The sequence below is a fragment of the Mirounga angustirostris genome, unplaced genomic scaffold (assembly GCF_029215605.1).
Source record: "Mirounga angustirostris isolate CCGP_5_RB_7025 unplaced genomic scaffold, mMirAng1.0.hap1 SCAF_10, whole genome shotgun sequence".
Lineage (NCBI taxonomy): Eukaryota > Metazoa > Chordata > Mammalia > Carnivora > Phocidae > Mirounga > Mirounga angustirostris.
This window is the reverse complement of record NW_026991718.1, coordinates 20,345,760-20,361,234: the sequence shown is the minus strand read 5'-3', so window position 1 is coordinate 20,361,234 and position 15,475 is coordinate 20,345,760.

Here is a 15,475-nt window from a genome sequence, read left to right as displayed (position 1 = left end):
AGTGAGAGAGGGAACACAAGCAGGGGGAGTGGGAGAGGGAGAAGCAGGCTTCCCGCTGAGTAAGGAGCCCGATGCGGGCCTCGATCCCAGGACCCTGGGATCATGACCTGAGCTGAAGGCAGACGCTTAACGACTGAGCCACCCAGGCACCCCACCCAGGACATTTTTAAAATTTATTTTTTTGAGTAATCTCTACACCCTCTCCAACATGGGGCTTGAACTCATCACAGAGAGATCGAGAGTCACATGCTCTTCTGACTGAGCCAGCCAGGTGCCCCAAGACATTTTGATTTGCCTTATCTCATCCAGTCTTCATGAGGGGCTCCTACATTACAGGTAGTGTTCCTTTCATTTCCCTCCAGATCCTGTAACTACTGGGGTTTGAACTCAAACTTTTTTTTTTTTTTTTAAGTTTTATTTATTTAAGCAATCTCTATACCCAAGGCAGGGCTCAAACTTTCCACCCCAAGATCAAGAGTCACACTCTTCCCTGATGAGCCAGCCAGGTGCCCCAAATGCAAACTTTTTAACTCCCAGAATAAAGTTCCTCCCTGCCTGTTTCAGTCAACTGTATAACAAGCTACCAGAAAACTTTATTAATTCTCATACATCTGTGAGTTGCCAGAGGAGTCCTAGCCTTGCGTGGAGTCACTCATATGCCCACACTCAGCTAGTGGCTGGCTGGGGTGGCCTGCTGGGGTACCTTGCTTCCCCTGGCTTCTCCCTGTGGCCAGCTTGGACTTCCTCACCATATGGTTGTCTTAGGGTTAGTCAGACTTCTTACATAGCAGCAAAATGCCAAGAATGAAAGTGGAAGGTATAAGGCCTCTTAAGACCACATTCAGGGGGTGCCTGGGTGGCTCAGTCGTTAAGCGTCTGCCTTCGTCTCAGGTCATGGTCCCGGGATCCTGGGATTGAGCCCCGCATCGGGTGCCCTGCTCCGTGGGGGGCCTGCTTCTCCCTCTCCCACTCCCCCTGCCTTGGTTCCCTCTCTCGCTGTGCCTCGCTCTGTCAAATACATAAATAAAATCTTTAAAAAAAAAAAAAAAAGACCACATTCAGGTGCGCCTGGGTGGCTCAGTTGGTTTAGCGGCTGCCTTGGCTCAGGTTGCGATCCCAGGGTCCTGGGAAATAAACACAACCTCAGATTCATCCTGCCTATTGTCGCACTTTATATAAATGGAATAATACAGTGTGTATTCTCCTGTGTCTGGCTTCTTTCACTCAGCATTATGTTTGTGAGATTCATCCATGTTGTTATGCTTCCTTGTAGAGGATGCATTCTTGCTATGTAAATTTCCCACCTTGGCTTCACCACCCCAAGAGTCTGAAATGTACCATGTTTCTCAAATTTATTTCATTGCCATCTGAGGTTGGGGTCCTCAAAAACAGACTCTGAGACAAGAACATAAATGCAAGTAATCTATTGGGAGTTGATCTCAGGAAGCCCTGGTCAGGGAGTGAGGAAGGAAACAGAAGAGAGGAAGCCAGGCAGAGGAGTTAATGAGCAATCAGAGGTAAGTCCTGGGGGAAATCCAGGCAACTGTGCAGAAAATGTCTCAGAATGGTCCCCCAGAAAAGCAAAGAAGTCAGAGTGTGTATATAGCAACTCCTTTCAGTCATTGGTTGAGAGTTGCTTCTGAGTACATTAACACTCTGGCCACTGCAGTCTGCTCCACGTGTGGGCTAAATATGCACCGATAGCCAGAGAAATCTGGTAGGCAGAGGGTTGCAGGTCCCAGCAGGAAAAAGCCATCAGAGTGAGGAGAGGTGTAGGCCAAGGGAATATGCAGGGCACAAATACACCTTGTCCCACTCTGCTCTACTCCTATCCCACATTAAGTCCATTCCGTCATTGACTCTTCAAGGTGGTAGCTGGCAACAATATATAAAATAAAAATTCATTGAGATGACTTCATAGAACAGCCTCAGTCCATGTGATTGCATGGATCCTGCAACTGTCCTGATATCTATTATATCCCTCCTCTACCACTCATTCTGGGTCTCCCTCACCCTCAGTCAGATCTTTGCTGGTCTTCGTTCCTTGTTTCCATCCTTGAGGAATCTGTTTGAATCTTTGGTTATGGAGCCCTAGCCTGAGAACCAAGTGCTCTAATCCAGTAGATCCCCCAGTAGGGAACCACGCTGGTGTTTTGAGTTACCTGTTATTGGTGTCAACTCATAGCTCTTGAAAGGTCAGGATATTCCCTTTCCCCCATTGTTCAGTTATTCTAGTAAATGGCCATAGTCCCCTCGTGGAAGGAATAACGGCATCACTACTGTATATAATTATTGTAGCATTGTAGGGTCCTTCCTCAAGGGGACTTGGCACCCCCTTCAACTGATGGGCTCTAGATCTGGAAACTGGGTATGGGATTATGATTTTCCATCATAATGGCTGACCTCAGTTTTCTCCTCACTCGTACTCATTTTATGTTGCAGCATAACAAATTACCACAAACTTAGCAGCCTAGAACACACCCTATTTTATTCACAGTTTCCATAGGTCAGAAGTCTAGACATGGCCTGGGTGGCTTAGTCATTAAGCGTCTGCCTTCGGCTCAGGTCATGATCCCAGGGTCCTGGGATCGAGCCCCCGCATCGGGCTCCCTGCTCCACAGGAAGCCTGCTTCTCCCTCTCCCACGCCCCCTGCTTGTGTTCCCTCTCTTGCTATGTCTCTCTCTGTCAAATAAATAAATAAAATCTTTAAAAAAAAAGAAAAGAGGGGCGCCTGGGTGGCTCAGTCGGTTAAGCGACTGCCTTCGGCTCAGGTCATGATCCTGGAGTCCCGGGATCGAGTCCCGCATCGGGCTCCCTGCTCGGCGGGGAGTCCCCTTCTCCCTCTGACCCTCCCCCCTCTCATGCGCTCTCTATCTCATTCTCTCTCTCAAATAAATAAATAAAATCTTTAAAAAAAAAAAAAAGATGAAGTCCCTGTTGATGCAATTCAGTTTCTTGAAGTTGCAGAACAAAGCGAGTGCTCTTGATACATGGCCCTATCTCTCCCAGGCAGTTCACCTTCTAGCAGCTTCCTTATTCAAGACCAGCAGGAAGATTTCGCAGTGCAGTTGGCTAAGATGGTGTCTTTCCGTAACATAACCTAATTAAGGAAGTAACTATCCCATCACCTTTACTATGCTCTATTGGCTAGAAGCAAGGTATAGGTTCTTTTTTTTTTCCCTTTTTTTAAGATTTCATTTATTTATTTGACAGAGTGAGAGCACACAAATAGGAGGAACAGAAGAAGAGGGAGAAGCAGGCTCCCTGCTGAGCAGGGAGCACAGGGACTAGATCCCAGGACCCTGGAATCAGGACCTGAGCCAAAGGCAGATGCTTAACCATCTGAGCCACCCAGGCGCCCCAAGGTATAGGTTCTTAAGAAGAGGGGATTATACAAGGTGTGACTCCTGAGGGGTGGGGGCTCCCCCTAGGCAGAATGCATCTCTTTCACATTCATTCTTGATCTTTTGTTATGTAAATTAAGCAATACCCCTATTGTCTGCCCATCTTTCTTGTTCCTAGGTGCACCCTAGTCTATGAGCCATGGCCCCTTGAATCTGGGATGATCTTGTGACTTGCTTTGACCAATAAAAGTAGCAAAAGTGATACTGTGCCCGCGTCAGAGCCTAGACCTCGAGGTGCCTGGCACTTTCTGCCTTTGCCCTCCCGAATGCTGAGAACTCTATGTAAGGAAGCTGGTCTAGCACAGTAAAGAAGAAAGGCCATGTGGAGGAATACGTTAGCGTTCCAAGCCAACAGCCAGAGCGACTTGGGGGACATGTAAGTGATGCCACGTTTCGGCCCAGCTAACCACAGTTGAACGCAGCTATGTGAGTGAGCCCAGGCAAAACCGGAAGAGGAACCACTCAGTCCACCCACAGAATCATGAGAAAGAACAAATCGTTGTCTTAAGCCACTGGTTTCAAGTGGTTTGTTACACAGCAATAGGTAACTGAAATATGTATTTTAACAGGAAAAAAAATTTTTTTTTTTTTTGAAGATTTTATCCACTTAACAGAGAGAGACACAGCGATCCCAGGACCCTGGGATCATGACCTGAGCTGAAGGCAGATGCCCAATGACTGAGCCACCCAGGCGCCCCTGAAATATGTATTTCTATTCGAACTCCAGTCAATCCTTGTTTGATGGTGGCTCTGGGGACATTAAAACCCTGGCTTTTCTGGTCTGCCCTGCTCATGAGTCAAGCGTGCTCCAGTGACTAGGAAAGACTCTCAGGCAGGGAGTCCCAGATGTTCGCAGGAAGGAGCTGTCAGCAGATAGAGGATCACTGAGTATTGGGCAGATGTGACGGAGACCAGTCGCATTTCCTACAACCTCAGATGATCTTTTTCTCCAACTTGTATGGGGGGTGGGGGTGGGAGGTGGAGATGAGCGGTTTCTTTGAGGAACTGCAGATATGGGAGAGGATGATACCTCTGGGAGACACCACCACCTAGGAAAAGAGTTTGCAGAACACAAAGGTGGGGGCAGTCCAAAACTGAGATTGGGGGGCCTCCTTTGTTCTTTCCAACTTCTCTAAGAGCAGAGTTCTCACAGCCTGTTCTTAGCCCGCATGCCTAGAATCCTACATTTTGCCTGCTCTCAGATTCCTCTCCATTGCTCTCTGCTTCCTAGTGGGCAAGCCCACGTACTCTCCCTGGCTGGACTCCTCACTAGCCTCCTACCAACCAACCGTCCTCACCTCTCAGCACCTCCCTGTCTTTCAGCCTCTGTGCTTGAGGTCCCTACCAACTCCATGTCCTGTCCTGTTCAAATCTAATTCATCCATATCAGCTTTTCCCATATCAGGACATCTAAACCTTAAGGAGTTGTTTTTTTTTTTTAAGATTTTATTTATTTATTTGACAGAGAGACAGAGAGCACAAGTAGGCAGAGAGGCAGGCAGAGGGAGAGGAAGAAGGAGGCTCTCCGCTGAGCAAGGAGCCCGATGTAGGGCTCCATCCCAGGACCCTGGGATCATGACCTGGACCGAAGGCAGCCGTTTAACCGACTGAGCCACCTGGGCGCCCCTAAACCTTGAGGAGTTTTAAAAAAGGGATTTGTCAAAGAAGATCTTATCGGTGAGATGAAATTACAGAAAATCTCAGGTGTGATTTTCTCAATTTCTGCCATTGAGAGGAGATTATATTTAAGGTTGCAATAGATGTGATATTTTAGGTTGCAGAATTGTTCCCAGGTATCAAATGTTGTGAATTAACATCTCAAAACATCTTGGAAAGTTACCAGAAGAAATCTTCCTTTTGTCTGAACATGCAAAAAGATAAAGAGAAGGAAATTTTGCGCGTATACTGACATGAGCTGTGGTCCTGTACTTGGAATATAAGGAAGTGGTTCTACAAGAGACTGACGAAAGAAATTTACTTCCAGTTTATTAAGACCACAAGAGCAAAAATCACAGCATTTTGCACTGGGTATGCAAAAACACACAGGTTTAAAATATCCAGATGCGAAAAAACTCACTTTAGAAGAAAAATTTAGTCTGAACCCAAGGATCAGAATACATAGCATGTTATTTACCACTCCTCTGAATTGCAAATGGCGGCAAAAAATACATGAGTTGGTTTAGTTTTCTTCATCTTAATATTTTCTCCCTCGTAATAGCTAGTGAACATTTTTGAGCATCTACCATGTGTCAAAAACTTCCATTCACTTGATCTAATCCTCAGAGGAACATCCACTATGCCAACTAGTTCTAGTTGAAATTCATGACCACATATCTCAGAAGGAGTCTCAATGCTGCCAAGCAACCCTACTACACTTCTCCAGTATGTTCTCTCCCCCATTCTCCCAAACAAGTATTTCACACATTCCGGCTCTTCTCAAAGCTCTCACATCCTCCTCCACTTCCTCAGTCCTGCCTACCTCTCCCATCTCTCCCCAGACCTCTCTCCACCTCACTCCCTTCTAGGTCTTTTTTATATTCCAAGGACACACCAAACTCTTTCTTCTGCCTCAGGGCTTTTGAAATTCTCCTTCCCTCTAATTGGAATGCTCCACACCCTAATCTTCACAAGGCTAGTTCCTTCTTGTCTTTTTCCTCTTCTGTCTCAGCTCAAATGTCAAATTCTCTGAGAGGCTTTCCTTGTAATCCAAAGATGCTCCAACTCGGGCCCTGTCTGGCACATCAACTTGGTTGATTGTCTTCCAAGCATTTATCAACATCCAATACTGTCTTATCTATTTATTTCTCCCTGGTCTTCACTTGAATGAAGCTTCCCTACATGGTTTTCTTCTGTACCCTCAACATCCAAATGTGAGCCTGCCACATAATAGGGACTCAAAAATGAATCTTTATTGAATAAATTATATGAATTTTTGGCAGATGAGGAAGCTGAAGATTAGAGATTCTAAATAAATTGCTTATGTTCACTTGGGTAAATGACAAAGTTGGGACTTGGACCTAAGTTCATCTACTTAGGTCCAGGCTGTATCCCCATCTATGTAAACAATCTCTTGTTAGGATGAACATTTAAAAATGTATTTGGCCTCTGAGGGGCATTTGTGAATGTGGATAGCATTTAAGATAACTTCAGAATGAATAGCCAAATGCCTCAGGCAGAAAACCAAGGAGATGCTGAGGACATCTGGCTGGACAAAGCCCGTGGTAACTAAGGAGCAGTGCAGCCTGGCTATTCCCAGCTTGTTCCTGGCTGGCCTCCAATTCCTCTGCCTTCCTTCCTGCTTCCTGCATCTCTGAGCTTTTGACCACCTGCAGTCCAGCAGAATTGAAGCTGGGCTCTCATACCCATGAAGTGAGCTAGTTCATGCTTTGTCAGTAGCATTGAGATTTGTGCTTTAGAGAACCTGGAATAAGATAGTTTCGGGGGGACCTGTTGACTCTAAATCTGTGCTTATATGTCAGCCTAAATTCTCAGGAAGTTGTCTTTTTAGTCCTTTGCAGAAAATGGGAACCTTTGTTAACACTTTGTTGATCCTCAAAATGATTAATGAAAGGTGAAGGAGAGAAAATGAGGATCCTTTTGGGGCACCTGGTTGGCTCAGTCAGTAGAGCATGCACCTCTTGACCTTGGGGTAGTGAATTCGAGCCCCACATTGGACGTGAGCTCACTTAAAAAAAAAAAGAAAAGAAAAAAAAACGAGGACTCCTTTGGTTGTTATTTTATTTTATTTTTTAAAGATTTTATTTATTTATTTGTGAGAGAGAGAATGAGAGAGACAGCACATGAGAGGGGGGAGGGTCAGAGGGAGAAGCAGATTCCCTGCTGAGCAGGGAGCCCGATGCAGGACTCAATCCAGGGACCCCAGGATCATGACCTGAGCCGAAGGCAGTCGCTTAACCCACCGAGACACCCAGGCACCCTGGTTGTTATTTTAACTAGCATTCAGGAGAATCTTCACAAGTAGGTTACAGTCTCAAGGAATGCTGGATTTAAGGGATCATTCATTGGCTTTTCTTCAGAAACCAAGATCCAGACAGGTTATGATATTTATTGAATGTTTATCATATACCTGGCATTATTTTCAGTTTTCTATGTGTATTTATTTTATTTTTACAACACCTTATGAAATAGATACTATCAGTATTACACCCATTTCCCACATGAGGAAACTGAGGCCCAGAAACATTTTGAAAATTTGCCTAAAGTCACACACTATGATGTGGTGGAGCCAGGATTTCATTTATTCCATCTGACTCTGGAGCAGGAATTCTTAACTACCCCCTCTTTTTGTGTTCATTTGTTTTTACTATGGATTCCTTTGGTGGTTTGTGGAAGCCTATAGACTCCTTCTCAGAATCTCTTGAAATGTGTAAATAAATTACATGGGATGACAAAGAAAACCATTTATATTGAAAAATAGTAATGAACTTATTAGAAAAACAAATTTATGTTATACATGTGCTTCATTATTAATGCATCAAATAAGATGCAATGGTAGTTCTAATAATACTGAAGTTGTGATAAACATAAAAATATTCCTAGATATCTCAACTGTAATATAACATGAAAATATGGGGCACCTGAGTGGCTCAGTTGTTAAGCATCTGCCTTCAGCTCAGGTCATGATCCCAGGGTCCTGGGATCGAGCCCCGCATCGGGCTCCCTGCTCCGCGGGAAGCCTGTTTCTCCCTCTCCCACTCCCCCTGCTTGTGTTCCTGCTCTCGCTCTCTCTCTGTCAAATAAATAAATAATTAAAAAAAAGAAAGAAAGAAAATATCTGTGATTTCTGTTAGTGACAAAGTCATAAGTTTAAGGTTAATGAAAATAAAGATGTACGTTTGTCTAAGCTAATGAACACCCCCCCCCCCCGCCCCGCCCCTGGACTGCTAGTTAGGACATAATGTCCCCTGAAGTATTGCAAAACCCTCCTAACTGGTCTCCTTGCTTCCAATTTCATTCACTCTCCCTGCCCTGTCCACTGTCTTCACTGGGTGCCATTTCTCCTTGGAGACTTGTTGGATACCCTCCCTTGCCCTAAGATCTGTAGAGTTTATCACTTATTCCTCAATGTCACTTTAGGATCTTGTATATACAGTTATGATTGCATATAATAATGTATGGTATTTGTTAATAGGTCTTTTTTATTTTATTTATTTTCTTTTTTTCTTATTTTCTTTTATTTTATTTATATGACACAGAGAGAGAGAGAGAGCGAGCACAAGCAGGGGGAGTGGCAGGCAGAGGGAGAAGCAGGCTCCCCGCTGAGCAGGGAGCCCAATGCAGATGCAGCTCCATTCCAGGACTCTGGGATCATGACTGAGCTGAAGGCAGACCCTTAACCGACTGAGCCACCCAGGTGCCCCAGTCTTCTTATTTTAATATGAGTTATTTGGGAGTAGGGACTGTGTCTTGTTTATTTATTCCTTTATCTATTTATTCATTCAACAAAAATGTATTGAACACTTCCTGTTATAAGGTGTTATTCTGGGCACTGCAAATATAATAAACATGACAGACTCAGGCCCTGACCTCACTGTTTTGCTAACTTGCACTCATTTCTGGTCCTCAGTATTTGGCTCATGATTGAAATATACTAAATTAACCTGTTAAATTGAATTGGATTGAGTATTAAGATCATATTACTAGTTGGCAGAAATTGTCCCTAAAAAAATGTTTCTTTTTAAAAAAAATTTTTTTTAAAGGTTTTACCTATTTATTTTAGACAGAGAGTGCATGTGGAGGGGCAGAGAGGGACAGAGAGGGACAAGCAGAATCTGTGCTGAACGGGGAGCCCGACCTGGGGCTCAATCTCAGGACCCTAAGATCATTACCTGAACAGAAATCGAGAGTTGGAAACTCAACCGACAGAGCCACCCAGGCGCCCCTAAAAAATGTTTCTTGAGAAGGTCCTCAATCTTTGTATCCTCCTATAAATTGCCAAGTATATAGCAGACATTCAAAGATTCCTTTCCTCTAGGCTCTTGCTGGCCCTGTCAGCAAGTAAGCTAAATCTTGCTGCTTAGTAGAAAAATGGGAACAGCTAGTTATTTGTAAGTTTTGCAGGAGGGAAGAAGAGTTGAGAAGGCCTATTTTTGCCCTCTTTTCTGGTCAGATATAACATACAAGATACAATAGCTAACATTTATAGATAGCTTCCAATGTACCAGACACTGTTCTAGGCGCTTTACATGTATCCCCTCATTCAGCCATCATAATAATCGTCGTCGAGAGAACGGAGGCTTAAAGAGGTTAAGTGGCTTGCCCAACTTCTGATAGGTAGAAGGTACTCAGGTGGGGGAATTCCAGCCCAGGCAGTCTGGGCCCAGCACCTCTTCCTCTGAGCAGTAACTGCTATTGACTGCTGTAGGGTCAGAGGTGAGGACTTTGAACAGGATCCACCTACAGCCTGCCTCCTGGTCATGACCTAACTCAAGGCAAGCACATTTGAGATGGCCAGCTGGTTAAAGCTGAAGTCTGTGGCCATGGCAGAGTTAATGAGAGCAGAGCTAACAGCAGCCCTGTTTTCTGGCACAGTCATACCACACTGTTTATCTCATATTGCATTTTATAACAATTGCTCAATCTATTTCCCTCTGGAACTAATGTTGGTCCTGCTAGCTGTGAAGCTACAGGACGAAGTCTCTTAAAAGGAAATTCTCTTTGGGCGGTGCCTGGGTGGCTCAGTCCTTAAGCATCTGCCTTCGGTTCAGGTCATGATCCTAGGGTCCTCGGATGGAGCCCCGTATCAGGCTCCCTGCTCCGCGGGAAGCCTGCTTCTCCCTCTCCCACTCCCCCTGCTTGTGTTCCCTCTCTGGCTGTCTCTGTCTCTCTGTCAAATAAATAAATAAAATCTTTTAAAAAAAAAAGGGTTTTTCCTTCTCCAATCAAAAGATACAGAGTGGTTGAATGGATAAAAAAGCAAAACCCAATTATATGCTGTCCAGAAGAGACTCACTTCAGCTTTAAGGGTACAAATAGACTGAAAGTGAAGGGATGGAAAAAGATATTGTATGCAAATGGAAACCAAAGGAAAGCAGAGGTAAGCTATACTTACATCACCCAAAACAGACTTTAAGCCAAAGCCTGTAACAAGAGACAAAGAGAATCATTATATAATGGTAAAGGGATCAATTCATCATGAGTCTGTAACATTTGTAAATATTTACCACTCAACATGGAAGCACCTAAATATATAAAGCAAGTATTAACACTGAATGGAGAAACAGACAGCAATACAATAGTAGGGAAATTCAATATCCCACTTGCAACAAAGAATAGATCATCCACACAGAAAATCAATTAAGAAACATTGGACTTAAATGACATGCTAGACCAGATGGACTTAACAGACATTTACAGAACATTTCATCCAACAGTAGCAGAACACACATTCTTCTCAAGAGCACATGGAACATTCTCCAGGATAAATCAAATGTTAGGTCACAAAACGAGTCTTAATAAATTTAAGAAGCTTGAAATCTTATCAAGCCTCTTTTCTGACCACAATGCTATGAAACTAGAAATTGATTACAAGAAGAAAATTGGAAGCTTCACAAGTATGCAGAAATTAAACAACATGTGCCTGAACAATCAATGGGTCAAAGAAGTCAAAAGAGAAAGAAAAAACCATCTTTGAGACAAATTAAAATGGAAATATAATATATCAAGACTTATGGAATGCGGCAAAAGCAGTTCTAAGAGGACACTGTATAGCAGTTAACTCCTACATTCAGAAAAAAGGAAAGCTCTCCAATGAAGAACCTAATTTTACACCTCAATGAACTAGAGAAAAAAAGAAAAAGAACAAATGAAGCCCAAAGTTAGTAGAAAGAACAAAATGACAAAGATCAGAGCAAAAATAAATGAGAGACTAAAAGATAATAGAAAATGTTAATGAAACTAAGAGATTCTTTTTTAAAGATAAACAAAATAGACAAACCTTGAGCTAGACTAATCAAGAAAAATAGAGAGGACTCAAATAAAATAACAAATGAAAGAGGAGACATTACAACTGATACCAGAGAAATTTGAAGAGTCATAAGAGATTACAATGAACAAGCGTATGCCAACTAATTGGAAAACCGAGAAGAAATGGATAAATTTCTAGAAACACACAACCTTCTAAGATTGAATCATGAAGAAATAGAAATATGAACAGAATGATTACTAGCAAGGAGATTGAATCCGTAATCAAAAACCTCCCAATATGGGGCACCTGGGTGGCTCAGTTGGTTAAGCAGCTGCCTTTGGCTCAGGTCATGATCTCAGGATCCGGGGATCAAGCCCCAGGGCTGGCTCTCTGCTCAGTGGGGAGCCTGCTTCTCCCTCTCCCTCTGACTGATGCTCCTCCTGCTTTTGTTCTCTCTCTGTCAAGTAAATAAATAAAATCTTAAAAAACAAAAAACAAAAAACCTCCCAACAAAGAAAAGTCACAACTAAGTGGGTTCACTGGTGAATTCTACTGAACACTGGGAAAAATTAACACCAATTCTTCTCAAGCTCTCAAACAGAAAGAGAAGAAACACTTCCAAACTCACTTTATGAGGCTAGTATTACCCTGATACCAAACCAGATAAGGATACTACAAGAAAAGAAAATTACAGGCCAATATCCCTCATGAACATGGATACAAAAATCCTCAACAAAAAAATGAGCAAACCATAGAACAATGAAACCAAGAGCTGGTTCTTTGAAAAAATCAATAAAATTGAAAAACGTCTAACCAGACTCATCAAAAAAAAAAAAAAAAAGAGAGAGAGAAAGAGAACTCAAAAACTGAGCAAACCAAATTCCACAGTACATTAAAAGGGTCATACACCTTGGTTAATTGAGATTTATTCCAGGGATGTTCAGTATCTGCAAATCAATGTGATACACCACATTAACAAAATTAAAAATAAAAATCATATGATAATCTCAACAGATGCAAAAAAAGCATTTGACAAAATTCAACATTTTTTCATGATAAAAACTGTCAACAACTAGGTGTACAGAGAACATACCTCAACATAATAAAGACCATATCTGACAAGCCCAAAGTGAACATCATACTCAATGGTGAAAAGCTGAAATCTTTTCCTCTAAGATCAGGAACAAGACAAGGATGCCCACTCTTTTTCTTTTTACTTAATTTACCTCCCTCCCCCCCCCAGTAATCTTTACACCCAATGTGGGGCTCAAACTCATGATTCTGGATCAAGAACCACATGCTCTACTGACTGAGCCAGCCAGGTGCCCCAAGGATGCCCACTCTTGCCACTTTTATTCAGCATAGTACTGGAAGTCCTAGCCAGAGCAATTAGGAAGAAAAAGAAATAACAGGTAACCAAATTGGAAGGGAAGTAAAATTGTCTCTATGTGCAGATGACATGACATTATATGTAGAAAACCCTAAAAATCCCACCAAAAAACTGTTAGAATAAGCAAGTTAGTAAAGTTGCAGCATACAAAACCAATATATACGGGGCGCCTGGGTGGCTCACTCGGTTAAGCGTCTGCCTTCAGCTCAGGTCATGTCCCAGGGTCCTGGGACTGAGCCCTGCTTCAGGCTCTTTGCTCATAGTGGAGCCTGCTTCTCCCTCTCCCTCTGCTTGTGCTCTCTCTCTCTCTCAAATAAATAAATGAATCTTTTAAAAAAACAAATCCAATATATAAAAATCATTTGTGTTTCTACACAATAACAGTGATCTATCTGGAAGGGAAATTAAGAAAACAACATCATTTATAATAGCATCAAAAAGAATAAAATACCTAGGAATAAATCTAACCAATGAGGTGAAAGATCTGAACACTGAAAACTATAAGACATTGATGAAAAAGATAGAAGAAGACACAAATAAATGAGAAGGTATTCTGTGCTCATGGGTTGGAAAGATTGTTGTTTGTTAAAATGTCCCTACTACCCAAAACTATCTAGATTGAATACAATCTCTATCAAAATTCCAATGGCATTTTTCACAGAAATATGAAAAACAATTCTAAAATTTGTATGAAACCACAAAAGACCCTATATAGACAAAGCAATCTTGAGAAAGAAGAACAAAGCTGGAGGCATCACACTTCCTGACTTCAAGCTATATTACAAAGCTATAGTAATCAAAACAGTATGATATTGAGATATAAGACACATAGGTCAATGGAACCTAATAGAGAGCCCAGAAAAACACCCACACATATATTGTCAATTAATTTATGACAAAGGAGCCAAAAATATATGCTGGGAAAAGGGTAGTTTCTTTAATAAAATGTACTGGGAAAACTGGATAGGAAATGATCCTGGTATCAGACAGACTTGGCTCTACAATGGAGCTGTTACCCAATGAGGAAGTTAAAGATTATGTGAACTAGGGGTTCAACGTCCAAGATTCTGTTCCATATATAATAACATCATTGTCTACTTTGAAGGGACAATCAGAAATCCAGGCCATGTGGGTAGAGAGGTTGGGATAGCTGTGATTGTGAAAACCTGAGGAACTGGCCTCGAGAATTGCTAGTCTTGACTTCTTGCTTATCTGAGCAAGGAAGTGAAACCAGAATGACTCCTCCCTCACCCCATCCTGTGGAAAGCCAAAAACTCTAATTTCTTGGCCAATGATGATTTCCTACAGATGTACAAGAACTAGTGTCATCTTTCTTAACCATGATAAGAGTTCCAGTAACAGCTTCATGAAAGAGAGTTGATTCTTTACAAAATTGTTCTAGCAATATTTCTTCCAATGCCTGCCTCATAAAAGATGTTGAAAAGATCATCTCTACCCCTGATGGATCTGGCATGTGGCCCGTGGCCATCATGATAGAAGCTATGTTCCAACATAGGTGCTCTCATTAGATACTGCCCATTTGGACCCTGGCCTGATCAACAAGGAGATATATTTATCTATTGTATCTATGTATCTATCTATGAATCTATTATCTATATCTACTGTCTACATTTTCTATCTGTTTATATATAATATCTATATAAACATATGTAAGGAGGCAAAGTATATCTATCTATAATACATATATATTTTATTATTATTATTATTTTTAAAAGATTTTATTTATTTTTTTGACAGAGAAAGACACAGAGAGAGCAGGAACACAAGCAGGGGGAGTGGGAGAGGGAGAAGCAGGCTTCCCGCAGAGCAGGGAGCCCGATGTGGGACTCGATCCCAGGATCCCGGGATCATGACCTGAGCCGAAGGCAGACGCTTAACGACTGAGCCACCCAGGCGCCCTATAATACATATATATTTTAAAGATTTATTTTGAGAGGCACCTGGGTTGCTCAGTTGGTTAAGTGTCTGCCTTTGGCTCAGGTCATGACCCTTGGGTCCTGGGATCGAGCCCGTGTCAGGCTCCCTGCTCGGTGGGGAGTCTGCTTCTCCTGCTCCATCTGCCCCTCCCCCCAGCTTGTGCGCACACTCTCTCTAATAAATAAATATCTAAAAAAAAAAAATTATTTATTTTGAGAGCAAGCGAGAGCAAGTGCAAGTGGGGGGAAGGGCAGAGAGAGAGAATCTCAACCAGACTCCCTGTTGAGCGCAGAGCCTGATGTGCGGCTCGATCTCATGACTCTGAGATCATGACCTGAGCCGAAACCAAAAGTCCGATGCTTAACTGACTGAGCTACCCAGGTGTCCAAGATCTTATTTTTAAATAGTCTCTACCCTCAATGTTCAGCTCAAACTTAAAACCCTGAGATCAAAAGTCAAATGCTCTACTGACTGAGCCAGTCATGTGCCCCAACACTGGTTAGCTTTTTTTTTTTTATAGACTTTATTTATTTATTTGAGAAAGACAGAGAGAGCACAGAGGCAGAGTGAGAGGGAGAGAAAGTCAAGCCGCCTGTTCTATTTCTTAAAAAAAAAATTCTTTTTTTAAAGTAGGCTCCACACCCAGTGTGGAACCCAATGCAGGGCTTGAGCTCACAACCCTGAAATCAAGACCTGAGCTGATATCAAGAATCCGACGCTTAACTGACTGACAACCCAGGTGTCCCAAAGATTTTTTATTTTATTTTATTATTATTTTTTTAAAAGATTTTACTTATTTATTTGTCAGAGAGAGA